Here is a 16,588-nt window from a genome sequence, read left to right on the forward strand (position 1 = left end):
CTAAAGTGATGAATATTGAAATAGCTTAAGAGATGTGGGACAAGCTCATTAGAATATATGAAGGAGATGATAAAGTCAAGAAGTCAAAGCTTCAAAACTTTAGAAGGTATTTTGAAATTATCAAAATGAATGAATAAGAAGACATTGTTGCTTACTTTCTTCGAGTATATGAGGTTGTCAATTCTCTCAAAGGACTAGATGAAGACATCAAAGAGAAGACAATTATCCAAAAATATTCTACGACCACTTCCATACTGCTTTGATGCCAAATTAAATGCCATAAAAGAATTGATTGACTTGGACAAATTGAAAATGGATGAGCTTCATGGAATTCTTATTGCATATGAAATGAGAACAAGAAACTCAAATCACAAAGAAGTTGCTTTCAAAACATCAAAATCATCAATAAAGGGGAAGAGTTGTGATGGGAATAGCGATGATTCTGATATTGAAATAGAATTGGCACAATTTGTCAAGAAGTTGAAGAAAGGATCCAAACCCAAAGGTAATTACCCTCTCATTTGTTTTAAATGTGGAAAAATAAGACATTATGATGCAAATTGTCCTTTCAAGGATGACAATGATGATGAAGATGAACCTAAAATAAGGACATTAAAAAATAAAGGGTCAAACAAGAAGAAATTCTTCTCCAAACAAGACAGTGATGATTATGATGAAGATAAACCTTAAAAGAGAACATTCGAAAACAAAGGATAAAAAAAAAAGGAATTTCTTCTCCAAGAAAGATAGTGATGATTCTGATTCTGATGATGATTATGCAGTAATCACAGAAGTATTATTCATGGCCTTCATATATGACTTAGAAAAACCTAAAGAGGAACAAGAAGGAAATGTGGATGAATTGTTGATTAGTGCCATTGAAGAGAATGAAAAAGTAAGGGAAATGAATGGAAAGTTATCACAAGAAATCATCTCTCTAAAAACTGAAAAAGAAGAAGTAAAGAGGATGGAAGAAGTATTTAACAAAAATCTAAGGGAAAAGGAAGAAACTTTCAATAAATAAGAAGTTTAATTTGTCTCTTTAAAAAGTGAATGGTGTAAGGACAATAAAAGATTGAAAATTCTCAAACCCTCTACGTCACCCTCAACACTCAAATACCACAACATGTCAAATTAGGACTTGGCTATATAGGTGAATCCTTTGATTCAAAGGAAAACACTAGTATCCATCGTGAAGAAGAACCAAGAAGCTATGTTGATGCACTTTGAAATCATCTAATAAGTGAGAAGAAGTTTGACAACCAAAAAGGCATACTTGTAATAATCTAAGGAACGAGATGTTGTATTATCTAGAAAGAAATGTCACATCAAGTCAAGCTTATATCAATAGGTATCAAACTATTTTCCTTGGTCATTGTTTCCTTTATAAAACTTTTTTCATCGGGATAAGCATTGTAAGGCTTATGGAGGTAATAATGCTGACTCAAGGAAGTATGCGACTAATTACCAAGATAAAACTATTGATTCAAGAAGACAAAATTAGGTTAGGATTTACAATTCATTTTCTCCTCTTTCAAGGTAGAGTCTAGAATGCTACAAATGCAATAATCTTGGTCATGAAGTACAAAATTGTAAACTATAACCAAGATAAAGGATATGGAGAAGGAAGACTTGAGAACCCACTTCTGAAAAATGTGGCCTAGCTTTGTGTGCACAAAATGAGGGAAAAAACGGTTTGTAGATAATTGATGTTCTAGGCACATGCCAAGTGATCAAAATAAAATCATCTCGCTAAACAAGAAGGATAAAAATCTGACTTTTGGAAGTGGATCTATTAAAATCCCTTGAAAAGGCGCAGTAAGTATCATAAATGGTAAAGGAAAAGAACAAAATTAACTATTTGTTGAAGGACTCAAGCACAATCTTTTAAGCACCAGCCAAATATGTGGCCAAGGACATGATATCATACTTAATGCCAAGGATTGTGAGATAAGAATGCATTCTTCAGGAAAACTTGTGGGAAAGGGAGTAAGAGCAACAGATAATGTATACATTCTTAGTGAAATTCAAGGAAAAAATGTTATATGATTCAAGTATTTGAAAGCTAGTTATGGCACAAGTGATTGGGACATCTAAGATTTGATAACTTGGTGAAGATTAGCAGAACTCAAGAAGTAAGAGATATCCCAATATCTAAAAACTTTAAAAGGCTATTTGTGCACCATGTCAACATGGAAAGCAAACAAGGACCAACTTCAAGACAAAGGAATGTTCTTCACCAAAGCCTCTAGAAATCATTTATGCAGATCTGTGTAGACAAACCAAAACTCCAACTCTACAAGGAGAAAGGAACTTTATATTATTTATTAATGATTATACTAGAATGATGTGGGTTTTTTTCATAAGATTTAATTCAAAAGCACTATAATGTTTTAAAACCTTCAAAGAAACAATTGGATATGAAAATATATTTAAATATCAAATGTTTAAGGACATATAGAGGTGGAGAATTTACCTCACATGATTTCAATTAATTCATTGAAAAACATGGAATCAAGAGGAAACTATCTGTTTCCAGGACTCCACAAAAAAATAAAGTGGTTGAAATAAAGAACAAATATGTATAAGAGATTGCAACAAATGGTATTGGTAGTTGATTTACAACCTAAACTTTGGAGAGAAGCAATTGTGGTAGCAATATATATATTATCAGAGTGCAAATCCAAGTGAATAGTGATAAAAATCAATATGAATTATTGAAAGGAAGACCTGTTTCAGTGAAATATTTTAGAATATTTGGAAGTAAGTGTTTTATGAAGATCAATGATGACTCACTAGGCAAGTTCCATTCTCGGGTTGATGATGGTATCTTTCTTGGAAACTCTAAATGAAGCAAGGCCTACAAATTCTACAACAATCGATTGCGAAATATAGTTGAAAATATTGATGTAAATATTCACGACATTTTTCCCGAAGAAGAAGTTGAAATTAAGGTTGAAGATCTTATCCTTGTAGATCCAAAAGAAGATGCTACAAAAGAATAAAGTGATCTAGAAAATCAAAATAAACCATCTCAAACTCCATCAAGGGTAAATTTCGTTCAAAAACATCACCTAGAAGATCAAATTACTGGTGATGTAGATGTTGGAATAAAAAATCGAAGAAAGATGAAAAATACATAGAAAATAAATGATATTTCCTTATTGTCCACAATAGAACTAGAAAATTTCACTCAAGCAAGGACCCTCACTAGATAAATACAATGGAAGAAGGAAAGTATCAAATTGAAAATAATGGAACATGGGAGCTAGTACCTCATCAAAAGGACATAAGTGTCATAGGAACCAAGTTGGTTTTCAAGAGAAAGATGAATGAAGAAAGATAGATCAAATTAAACAAGGAAAGGTTGGTGTGCAAGGGGTTCTCTCAAATTGAAGGAATTGACTTTGAAGAAACCTTTGCTCTGGTTGCTTGATTAGAATCCATACACATGTTTTTGGCATTTTCTTGCTCTTAAATCTTCAAAGTTTATCTATTATCATTTCTAAACAGTGGCCTAATGGAATAAGTATAGCTGGAACAACCATAATGGTTCGACTTAGAGAAAGGAAAATATTTCGTTTGCAAATTGAATAAGGCCCTGTATGGATTAAAACAAGCTCCAAAATCCTGGTACTCTAGACTTGATCATTATCTTCAACAACAAGGCTTCACGGAAGGATTTGTAGGAAGCCATCTTTATATGAATATGGACAAAAAAAATATGTTAATCACACTAGTATACATGGATGATATTATTTTTGGAAGCAACACTGAAGAAACGAGTCATCATTTTTCCCAAAAAATATCAAAAGAATTTGAAATGTTGATGATTGGTGAGTTTTCTTACTTTTTTAGACTTCAAGTAACCCAAACTAAATAAGGTATGTTCATATTGCAATAAAAATATCTCATAGATATGCATAATTGATTTGGGATGGAAGAATGTGCTATTGAGCATATCTATGATTACAAGTTGCAAGTTAAGTAAAGATGAAGAATCTCCTAGAGTGGATCCTACTCTTTATAGACAATGATTGGAGCTATTTTATATCTAATAGCTTCACGGCTAGACATGATGTAGGAAGTAGGAATGGTGGAAATATTTGAATCAACCCAAAATGAATCTCATATGCTAGATTTAAAGAGAATGCTTAGATACCTAAAAGGAACTCTTTATTTTGGATTATGGTACCCTAAGAGCACAAATATTAGCTTGAAAACATATATTGGTTCATATTGATAAGGAAACATTGATGATCCAAAGAGTGGTATTGGGAATGAATTATTCTTGGGATATTTTCTTGTGTCTTGGTCTAGCAAGAAACAATCATCTATAATCTCTCGGGAGTTTAAGTTGAGTACATAGCAGTAATAGACTGTTGTACACAAATCATATGGATGAAGGAAACCTTGAAGGATGTCAACATAGAAACAAATCAACCTATCACCATCTACTATGACAACACTAGTGAAATCAACCTCTAAAAGAATCTAGTCATGCATTGAAAGAAAAAACATATCCCAATCAAGTATCACTTTTTCCAAGAACACGTTTCAAAACAACACATAAAAATGGAGTATGTAAACACTAAGGAACAAATTGCAGATATCTTCACAAAATCCCTACCTCGAGAAGCATTTGAACATCTTTTTCAAATTATGGGGGTCATTTCTCTTGCATCCCATTAGAGTGTCCCTTTGCTATTGATGTCAAAGGGAGAGAATATGATATGGGGAGCAACATTATGATAAGGGGAACAACATGATAACAAGAAGAGTAGAATATGAAGATATTATTGTAGAGGATAGGGGGAGTAGCATATGAGGAGAGTGTTTCCATCAATAACAAAGGGGGAGATTGCTAGAAAAATTCTTGTTATTTATTTAAAAGGGAACACTAGTTCATGAAGACAATTACATAAGCTTGTAGAGAATTTCAAGCTCTTTCTAAGAAGTAATTACTTGCCCCTTAAGTCCTCTTAGTTTCCAATAATTTTAATTTTTGAATAAAGAAATTCATATTTGTCTTTAGTGTAAGTAGGCCTACATAAGTCAATAGAGATGTCAGTTCAACATAGGTTCGAATAAGCATAAATAGGAGTTATGCTCCTCCATTTCATCCATCCAATTCACCCACGAAATAGAAGGATAAGGAAATTGGACCTGGAGCAAGAAATACAAGTTCATATCTCATGAACTTAGAGAGAAGATAAAACAAGTTTCTCATGATTGTTATCTCTAGTTTTCTATAATTGTTTGGATCATCGTTTAGTAGATCTCTATTCTATTTTCGAGACATTTGTTTATTATATTTGTTTCCTTGTTTAGTGAATAGATTTCATCCCATGAAGACTCTAACTAAAGCATTTGGATAATACCTCTTAGAAGTACATATTTATTCCCTTGATATAGACCTCTCTATGCCACAAATCTCATCCTCTTGATAGCCCTGTAATTTGGATCTACGAAAATACATATGTTGCTCAGCCCTAAGAAAAATTATGAACACAATTTATGCCTGTAGAAAATATTGGTTTTGGCCCTCTATGGAGTATCTTTGACCCTATGTAAAGCATGATTAGACCTTATTTTTGGATCTGTAGTCACTCAAACCTAAGAAAAAGGTATGCTTTAGATTTGTAGCCTCAAACTTTGTTCTTGAAAAAGCTTGGAAACTATGAAAAAAATGGCACATTTGGACCTATGGAGATTTTAGGTTTCTGGCCCCTAGGAACAAAGCTTTCACATACTAGAGAAATGTTTTATGGATATTGTTGAAACTATAACAGAGTTTGGGACTAGTTCTTGAGTTGAAGTTGAAGACAATCTTTGATGCATTTGTTGGAACATATTTGAAGCACTATTACATATATAATTAAGGCATTTTTAGAGCATTGTTGGAGCACTACTAGACCCTTGTTGGAGCAACTTGTAGAGGACCTGTAGTGCATACCTTGAAGCCATATTTATACTCAATTTTGGAGCAACCCCTCTTGTAATAGAGTTAAATTCCTTGAAGCCATCGTTGGAGTAGTTGTTGAAGACTTGTTTTTGTGTAGTGTTGGAGTGGACTTGAGACTCTTGTTGGAGAAGGATTATTGAAGACTAATTGAGTTGATATAGATCACTTGTTGGAGTAGGAACCCTGGAAGAATTGAAGACTTTTAAAGTAATTACTTCTTGTAAAGTTTTTTGGTTTGACCAAGTTGGAGATTGGAGTACTTGAAAGGATTGGAGTCCTTATTTTTGACCAAATTTGAGCTTGGAAGTTGTTGCGCAGATTGGAGTCCTCATTTTTACCAATGATGCGGATTTAAACAGGAACACAACAAATTACAGATATAAACATAAACACAGAGATGCAGTGGAAATAATACTTCATTTCATTAATGTAAAATACTAAAATATGCTTACAAACAGAAATGGAAATAAACCAGCTAGGGTGATGGTAGCTTATCTCTGAGAAGAGATGTGGTAGCTACATGCCTCTGAACTGCCTTACAATGAGGCTCAAGGGTCTTTTTAATTATTGAAAAATAAGAGCAAACCCTAAACAAACAAAACCCTAACTGGAGGAGATGTAACACCAAGAGTTTATGGGCCTCGTTGGGGTGAGTTGGACAACCAACTTGTCGGGGTCGTGACTTGGTCATATTATCTTCATTTGATGTGCATGATAACCCATTGGAAAGATCTCTTTGAGGACTATGAAAAAAAAGACGATATTTGACAAAAATAATTCCAAAAAAATGTCATTTAGGGCCTCAAAAAGGCTCGAGAAGTTTAGGACCCAAAAAACTACTAAAAATAGTAAACTGTGCTACAATTAAGGAAACTGAAAAATGAAAGAAGAAATGGTGGGGGTCCATGTGGAATTTGTGGGTGGCCACCAATATCCACCTGGATCATTTCTCCCCCCTTAGGAAGCAATGGTCCCTATTGCATTGAGTTCCTCCATGAGATGAGGAAACTTTTGCTGAACTTGGTCCCTGGTGAGCCACTTTTCCTGGTGAAGGAGTTGGCCTACTTTGACAACTCGATACAGTTCGATATTCTACTGGCAAGTGTGCTTGATCTGTGTGTCCATGATCCGATCAGTTGAAACTTGTTCCATGCAATCTTGATTTAACTATGTGGGTGTGAGTTGTTCTGTAATGTCAGGTGTGTCTAGTAATGGTGGAAAATATGGCCGAAGGCGGTCCACATTGAACACTGGGTGCAGGCCAAGGAATGGGGGAATGTTGAGCTCAAATGAATTCTCTCCCACAACCTTGGTAATGGTGTAGCGACCATATTGGAGTGGTCTGCGTTTCCGATAGGCTCCGGTAAGGCGTTCCTTTTGCAAATGCAACCAAACGTTTTCACCCACCTGAAACTTGTGTGGCACCCGATGTTGATCACGTCGTTGCTTGTACTTGGCATTTGATTTCTCTATAATGTCATGGACTTGCTGGGGAATATGTTGGATGTGCTCAACGAAGTTGTTTTCCTTATATGTTTTGAACTGGACATGAGTCGAATATGCTTGAGTAGTTGCAAATGGCATGGCCACATCAATGGGACATAATGGTTGGAATCTCAAGCCCACCTAAAAAGGGTTGTGGCCAGTCGAGCTGTGGAGACCTCGGTTGTAGCTGTGATGAACATAGGGGAGGCTCTCATCCCATGTACATGGATTCTTTGAGTTGTACATGCACAAAATGTGTACGATCATCCTGTTGACAACCTCTGTCTAGCCATCAGTTTGAGGATGGAAGGCTGTGGACTTAGTGAGTTTGGTATCCAGCATCGACCAGAGACTAGACCAAAATGTACTGGGGAACCTATTGTCCTGACATGAGATGATAGACTGTGGGATCCCAAAGTGTACCCACACTCGTTCAATGAAGAGTTTAGCAGTGGCTTCGATTGTGATATTCTTCTTGTAGGCCGCCATAATGGTAATCTTTGAGAACCTGTCGATGACTACAAAATCAGAGTTGTTTCCATGCTTAGTGGAAGGAAGGCCTAACATGTAATCCATGGAGATGGATTCCCAATGTCGACTAAGGGTAGGCAACGAGGTATAGGGGCCTTGCTTTCTAATGTTCGGTTTGACTATGGCATAGGCATTGCATGATCCGATGTACTTCCCGACATCCTGTCGAATATTCGACCAACAGAAATATTTTTGTAGTACTGCCACCGTTTTCTTGACCCCGAAATGCCCAACAGCCCGACTGTAGTGTGCTTCCCAAATCATCTTGGAACGCTCGATTGAGGGAACACAAAGGTGACCTAGGTGGCATAACAGGCCATCCTGGAGGTGAAAATCTGGAACATGCTGACCCTCCAAGAGTGTCTGGTATGTGTGGCCAAATTCTGGGTCGCTTTTGTAGAGAAGTGGCCAATCAGAAGTCTCATGCCCACAATAGTTGAGCACGGTGGTTAATGCCATGATCGGTGGTTGACTAAGGCAATCTGCAACATTATTGTTGCTTCCCTTCTTATACTTCATATTCAAATGGAACTGTGGCAGGTATGTGGACCACTTCTGATGGCGATCATTCTGAAATTTCCCTTGGGTCTGTATGAACTAAAGGGGTCAGTGGTCTGTGTGGATGATCATTTCCTTCCCCAAAATGTAATTCTTCCATTGTCAGCAGGCCTGCACAATGGAATACATCTCTTTGTCATAAGTGGGATACTTCCGGACTGTGTCTGAAAGTGTCTCGCTGTGATATGCCACTAGATGCCCGTGTTGAGTAAGGACTGCCCCAATAGCATAGTCAGAGGCATCTGTCTCGACCTCAAATGGTTGTTGCAAGTCTGGTAATGCAAGCACTAGTGCTAAGTAGAGGCAATATTTCAACTCTGTGAATGCCTTCTGTTGAGATTCAGACCAAAAGAATTTTGCTTTCGTTCCTCCCTTGGTGACTTGACTCAAGGGCCAAGTGATATGAGAAAATCCCAACACGAACCTGCGGTAGAAGTTGGAAATACCTAGAAAGCTATGGAGCTCTGTCAGAGTGGTTGGAGATGGCTAATCCCGAATGACTTGGATCTTAGTTGGATCCACATGCACCCCCTGTTCATCAATAATTTATCCCAGATACTGAACTTTGGTCATGCCAAAAGTACATTTCTCCAAATTGGCACATAACTTGTGTTGCTGCAGTGTTTGGAGAACTTGTCGGATGTGGTGGAGGTGCTCTTCCCAACTCTAGCTAAATATCAGGATGTCATCCAAGTATACCACTACAAATGAGTTGGTGAATGGCCACAAGATGTCATCCATTAGCCTCATGAAGGTTGCAGGAGCATTTGTCATTCCGAAAGGCATAACCAACCATTCGAAAAGGCCCTTCGTGGCTTTGAAGGCAGTCTTCTACACATCAGAGGGTTCGATTAGTACCTGGTGATATCGTGACTTCAAATCGATCTTGCTGAAATATTTTTCCCCCTTTAGTTGGTCCAGGAGGTCATAAATCCATGGGATCGGGTACCTATTACGAACAATGATCTAGTTCAATGCCCGATAGTCAATACAGAGTCTCCAAGTCCCATCCTTCCTCTATACTAATATGATCGGGCTCCCAAATGGTGATGAACTCAGACGGATGTGACCTTTCTGCAGCAGCTCCTGAATCGACCTCTTGATTTCATCATTCTCCAAAACGAAGCGCCGATAGATTGGTCCATTGGGAAGTGGCGCACCTGGGGTCAGATAGATGGAGTGCTTGACATAACAGTGCAGAGGAACCCCTGCGAGGGAGGTGAAGACGTCCTCGCACTCCTCCATGACCTTGTCCATCTATAGTTGTCGTGCAGAGGGGCCCTGTTTGGACATTTTGGCTACCGTATTCTTCTTTCCTTGAGGGTGTATCATCAGGAAAACAAATTTCCCAGTTTTGGAAATGAGCTTACTGCATTGTTTTGCAGTAACCAAAGAGATGGTAGTAGGTGGTGCTACCTTCGGTATCTTGTAAAAATTATTTCCCAAAGTAACAATAACAGCATGGGGCCTTGATTCATACACAACATGTCGCTTCCACAAGTATGGTTGTCCTAATAATACATCAAAAACTTCAAGGGGAGCAATGTCACACAATACCTCATCCGTGAAGGGCTTGATGTTGTATGGAAGGCGAAACTCTTGGCTCACGTGAAGATCTTGTCCTTGGTGAAGCCACCCGATGGTGTACAGTTGTGGATGTGTTGTGGTCGGTAAGCCCAGCCGCTTCACGGCCTCTGCTGAAATGAGGTTCTTTTGGCTTCTGTTGTTGACAATGAACTGTAGCGAGGAGCCCTTTACCCACATCTAGGAGTGGAAGAGATGCTCCTCCTTTGGATCTTCGGGTTCCTCCTTTTTGATCTTCATGGTGGCAACGATGGAATTGGGCTCCGCATCGATAATCTTCTTCCCTTTGTCATTCCCCTTGTTGGGTTCTGACTCAGAGTCAGAACATGCATCTGATTCTGAAACCTTTAGCTCGACCACCAATGATTGCTTGGCCCGACACTCACTTGTGTTGTGAGTGGAGCTCTTATGGAACTCACACCACTTTCCCGTGTCCTTTTTCAGATTTGTGGCATTGTTCTTTGCTTGCAGCTTTGGCGGGTTGTCTTGGGCCACCCCACCTTGGCTTTGTCCTTTGTTTTGTAGTTTGGGGGCACCTTTCCCTTGCTTCAGATTCGTAGATCCAAAGTCTCGCTTCTTCTGTTTAAACTTTTTCTTGACCTTGACGGCATATTAGTATCCCGTGCCAAGCGAGGAGATGTTAAGGAATTCTATTTCTTCTTGGATGTACTTGTGCAGGTAGCCATGGTATTTACCAAATGCTGCTCTGAATCCTTGATACCCAACTTTGTGTGAAGGGTATGGAAAATATTGGTAAACTCCAGCACGTCTTGGTCCCTTCCCTAACACAGCGTGGTCTATTTTATGTATTGATCCTCATAGATTCCGATAGGGTAGTGCTGCTCCTTGATGGCATCCTGGAATGAATTCCAAGTGGGTGCAGCTAAAAATAGTGAGCTTGTAATTTCATCCTTCTACTTGCAGTAGGTTTCACACTAGTCCTTGACGTGGGGGGTTGCTTTGAGAAGAGCGAAAATAATCTTTTCCCAACTGGAAAAGACATGAACAGAAAAATAACCCTAATAGATTTAACCATTTATCGACGACATCTGCGTCTATTTGACCCTCGAATATGGGGATTTCAAAATTAACTTGTGCCTTAAATTGTGTGGCATTTCCAGAGTAGCTGTTGGAAGCCGATGTGTTGCCCCTAGGTAGCCACTGAAGGATTTGGGCAAAGTTGTCCATCATCGTGTTCCTTTGTCGCTCAAGCTCTTCTTCTAGCAAGATTTTGATAGGATCTCCTGCCCCATCGTCTTTCTTATCATCCGCCATGGGAGGCCATCAGGATTTGCGAGGTTGGTCTTGCAAAGATTCAACTAGTTCAAGCCCTAACTCCTTATATCTCGACCTCGTTAGGGACATGCAAAGAAAAACCAAGAAAAAAATCAGACCTCTATGATACCACTGATCTGGATTTAAATAGGAACACAACAAATTATAGGGATAACCATAAACACAGAGATGCAGCGGAAATAATACTTCATTTCATTAATGTAAAATACTAAAATATGTTTACAAACAAAAATGGAAATAAACCAGCTATGGTGATCATAGCTTATCTCTGAGAATAGATGTGGTCGCTACATGCCTCTAAACTGCCTTACAATGAGGCTCAAGGGCCTTTTTTATTATTGAACAATAAGAGAAAACCCTAAACAACCAAAACCCTAACCCGAGGAGATGTAACACCAAGAGTTTATGGGCCCCGTTGGGGTGAGTTGGACAACCAACTTCCTAGGGTCGTGACTTGGTCATATTATCTCCGTTTGACCCGAATGATAACCCATTGGAAATATCTCTCCGAGGACTACAACGAAAAAATAAATTTTAAACAACAAATCGCAGGTGGGTAGATTTCCAAAAAAATGTCGTTTAGGGCCTCAAAAAGGCTCTAGAAGTTTAGGACCCGAAAAACTACTAAAAATAGTAAACTGTGCTACAATTAAGGAAACTGAAAAAATGAAAGAAGCAATGGTGGGGTTCCAAGTGGAATTGGCGAGTGGCCACCAATATCCACCTGGATCAACCAAGTAGGAGCTTGGATATGTTGAAAGTTGGAGCCATGAAAAATTCAAATATTATGTTGCATAAGTTGGATCCTAATTTGTTGTACAAGAGAATTGGATTCCTCACTATTTTGATTAATAAATTTATTTTCATTTTATATCTTGTGTTCTAGTCTATTTTGTGATAAAAAAACTTAACTAGCATAAAATTAAAATTTAAAGAGATATTGATTCACCCCTTCTCTTAGTATTTTCAACATTTCATGCACAAGAAAGACAGGAACTCTAGGTAGTTTAATCCTAATGGTGCCAAGTCGAGATGGTTAGAGACTTGACTTGTCTCAAAGTATACTTCTCCATATAAATTGTCACCGAAGTCTTCAAATAATTATTTATGGAAGGTCATGTGGTATGATGCACCTGTATCAAGTAGCCATGCATCTTTCCAAGAAGAAAATGAAGTATGAAATAGATCTTCCATTGATCCATTATTGAAATCTACAACAATATAATGAGTAGATTTAGGTGCTTTACCTTTCCTTGGATTTGGTTTTTTACCTTTCTCTTCTTTGTGTTCTTGCTTGATTCTTTCCCAAGGGATTTTGCAAGTGGATGTATCATGTCCATCTCCATTACAATGAATACACTGGAGATCAAGTTTTCCTCCTTGATGATATTTACCCCTCCTTCCTCCATTATTATTCCTTCCATGTCCTCTTCTACCACCTCTTCCTCCAAACTAATTGTGAGTATGATTCTTCTCTTTCTGTGTAAGGCACACAACTTCTTCAAGGGACTGAGAAGCTATCTTTATCTACCCAAAAACATTCTCTTGTCCTACAAACTTCTCCACAAGAGTATCAAAAGTAATGTTTGTAAGTTGAGCACTAGCATGTAAGGATTCAAGTTAGTGAGAATATTTAGGATAGAGGTCCTTTAAAAAGGCTATGAGAGGTGTTAGCTACCTATACCAATAGGTTTCATATTTCATGATTGGCAAATAAAAGTTCCAAATATGCTCTGCTTTGGTGATTCAAAGATCCCATATTTCCATGAGAAGACAAGGTGGCTACAAAGTTTGATGTTGACTCAATTTTGATGGATGGTCCAACAGCCTAATCTGGATCATGCCATGTTTCAATTTTTTGTTGTAGAATAGAGAAAGAAGTCTGTCCAAACTTGTTTAATCTTGGCAGACCAATAGTTTAGGTAGAGAAGTAAGGTTCCCAACTGCTTAATCTGGGACCTTGGAAGCAATAAGGGTAGTTCTAGATTAAAAATCAAAAGAAAAGCCAAGAGAAAAGAAAAGGCAAAATAAGGGCCTGCAAGTCTAAGTGCACCCTCCATGAAGAAACAAAAAATGCTAGGCAAGTAGATGGGTAGGTAGATGGGGTTGCAGAAATGTCATTTATTTCAACTGAATCTTGCTGGTCTAACATAAAGGAAAATCAGTGGATAGAGAAGCTCCTCTTCTCCATCATGTTGCAGCAAAGTAAAGGAGCATGACTAACTCCCTTTTCTTCCCTTTCGCATTCATTACTAACATCCCTTCATCAGTTGTGTTCATTAAAGAATTTAAGGTTTTATGTTGGTTCTTATTCCTTTAAAAGCCACATTTCTTGTCTAAAATTCTTTTCATTTTGATCTACTCCCTAAGCTAAGTTTTTTTTATATAAACTTAGTGATATCACTCCTCATTCACCTCTTCCATTCATATTAACCCCTTTCCCTATTATTATAAACACTATGGTGTATAAACCCCAAGCATTCTATAAATATCCCTTCCCCCCTGGCATTATAGCCATATGTTCACAGTCAGGGATTAAATTGACATCTGGTCAGTTTAAGAACCCAAACCCAACCCCTCTTTCCCCTTCAGAAGTTTTCTAAACCATTAAACCCTTCATTTGCAAAAGAACCTTGTAAATAAACCCATTTTCACCCCTAACCCGCTCATTTGCAAAATTACATGAAAAAACCCACTTTTTCCCGTTTTACCCAAAGTTTGGCGCAAAAGCACGTTTTCATAAAATACATTGAAAAACAATACAAATCCACCAAAATTCTAAAGTCCCCGCCGGGTGCAATTTCCAAAGAATATATTATTTTATTCCCGCCCCCTTCCGTATTGACCTGGCACATTAACGATCCGTCAACCGTCGGATCTGGCCTTTTTCATCCGACGGCCCACATGCATATCGGAGAGGCCCTGACGTCTGTAAGATAGCTTTCGATATTTGTCAGAGGGTGACGTCAGGCCTCTGCCACGCATCACACCCAAATCGCATCGGAGCGCCCTCTGCCAATTCTGCTTCCGTATATAAGGCGGTGCGATATCAAACCGCTTACCGTTTCCGGTTTCTGTGAACCCTCCTTGCCAACGTCACCACCATGTCATTACAGCGTCACTGCTACATCACCGCCGCGTCAGCGCCCCCGTCCGCCACTGCTCTGACCTGTCCGCCACCTCACCATCCCCTTGGACCACTCTTAAGCCGCCACGTCGCTCGATGACGTCATGCTGATGTCATCCGACCTTGACCCCACCTGATGACGTCATGCTGACGTCATCCAAAAAGGGCGCCAATGTTCCAAAAAATCCATATTTTGGCCAAAAAACCGTGTTTTTCGTTACTTTCGCAAAAGAGATTGTTACTCCCCTTGCATGCATTTTACGTCCAAACTTTCGCCAACCTGCAAAAATCGACCCAAGGATCTTTGGCGCGCCAAATCCACCTGCATTGTCACCATTGCCAAGCAAATTTACCAAGTATTTATCAAATTTACCTCCCCTGTGCTCGGTTGTGTCCAGAATTGTCTGAAACAAAGCTTAAAAGAGTGAAAAAACGCTGAATTCACTGGCAAATTCCCTGTGGCTAACCTCCATTTTCAACTGTTGAGTCGAAATTCACCTGCAGAGCCGTGTTTATCCAAATTTTCACCAAACCTGCAGTCTGTCCGTGCATTCGTGGATTTAGACCTGAAACTATAAAAATTCACCATGGAGACACTTGAATCAGTCCTGATATTGGTTCAATAGTCCTCTGTGCAGTGTTTCAAATTGCTGCTGCTACAATTTACCCTTTGTTCCTTGCAATTCACCTCTCTATTGCAAAAACACTCCTCTGTGTGGCTCTGTTCATTAACACCAGTTCACATACCAACACAATCCTAAAGTAACCATGGATGCACCAGTAGCTCCTGTAGCCTTGAATATTGCTCCACTAAATGCCCCTCAGAGAGAATTGGAATGGCAACCATTAGCAGACCTGGATTATCAGATATCAAAAGAAATGCTAATGCACAACAAGTACCACATCCACTTGTTAAACGAATTGAAGATTAAACATGAGGCTGGAACATATGTATTGGGCATTTGGGATTCTTTCCTCCCTCTCTTCAAGCTCCCTCGGGTCAACCAGTTTCCTGACCTAATCCACCTATGTGCTGAATGCTACGACGCCACTCAGAGGGCTGTGATTGACCCTTCAGGCTCAGTTGTTTTCTATGTCACTCCTGAAGCCATCAGAGAGATGCTGCACTTCAAAACTGAGAAGAAATTAGTCCCTTTATCACTGGTTGATCTGATAAAGCAAGGAGCTAAATTGACAGATGTTCAGGTCACCAAACTAAATCAATTGTACAGTGACTCTGACACTGTGAAGTACCGTCCCATTTCTCATGTTTACCTCAACCAATTGGGCAGGGACCTTGTAGATATGATCAGTCCCATTCTGGGCTATAATTCAATTGAGTTTGTTGATGAAACTGTGCTGGTGATGATGCTCATGTTTTCCCCTGGCAAGTCTCCAATCTGCTATGACTATGCCACCTACATATCTGACAAAATACATGAGCAATTGATGAACTTGTCAAGAGAAAGGGTGTTCAGATACACCTCCTACATCTACCACTTAATTTTGTATTATCAACATGAGAAATTTCATTTTGCTATGAAGAGAGTGGATGCACAAGGCAATCCAAGGTCAGTGGTTTATTGGTCCTCTGCTTTCCACTACATATCTTGTTCTCCATATACTTATTGTGAGTTTATAGACCTCCTCATCCACCCAGCCATGTCTCTGCTTATGAGCTCACCTCCTCCAAGACTAACTGATGAGATGCAGAGGATTCTTCAGTTATCTAAGGTATAAAGCATTGGGGATTGGTATTATTACCAAAACCACAAAGTCATCAGAATATATGGGTGTGAGTTGCCCCCATACAGATTTCCCAAATATGTGCCCATGAGACTGTTTGCCCTTGAATACTTCAGGCAGTTTGGGAATGCTGATGTGCTACATTTTTCAGGCAAAGGCAAGAAATCACAGCTCAAAGTAAGAAACCAATTAGGCCACTTCATTTACAACAAAAGGACGGAGGGTTGGCAAGAAGTAGACAAAATGCTAGAATCCCTTGGCCTACAGACCAGTTTCCTTTGGAAACCTTATGACCC

The sequence above is a fragment of the Pinus tabuliformis genome, chromosome 2_2 (assembly GCF_031772625.1).
Source record: "Pinus tabuliformis cultivar Carrire ecotype Pingquan chromosome 2_2, CPIR1, whole genome shotgun sequence".
NCBI lineage: Eukaryota > Viridiplantae > Streptophyta > Pinopsida > Pinales > Pinaceae > Pinus > Pinus tabuliformis.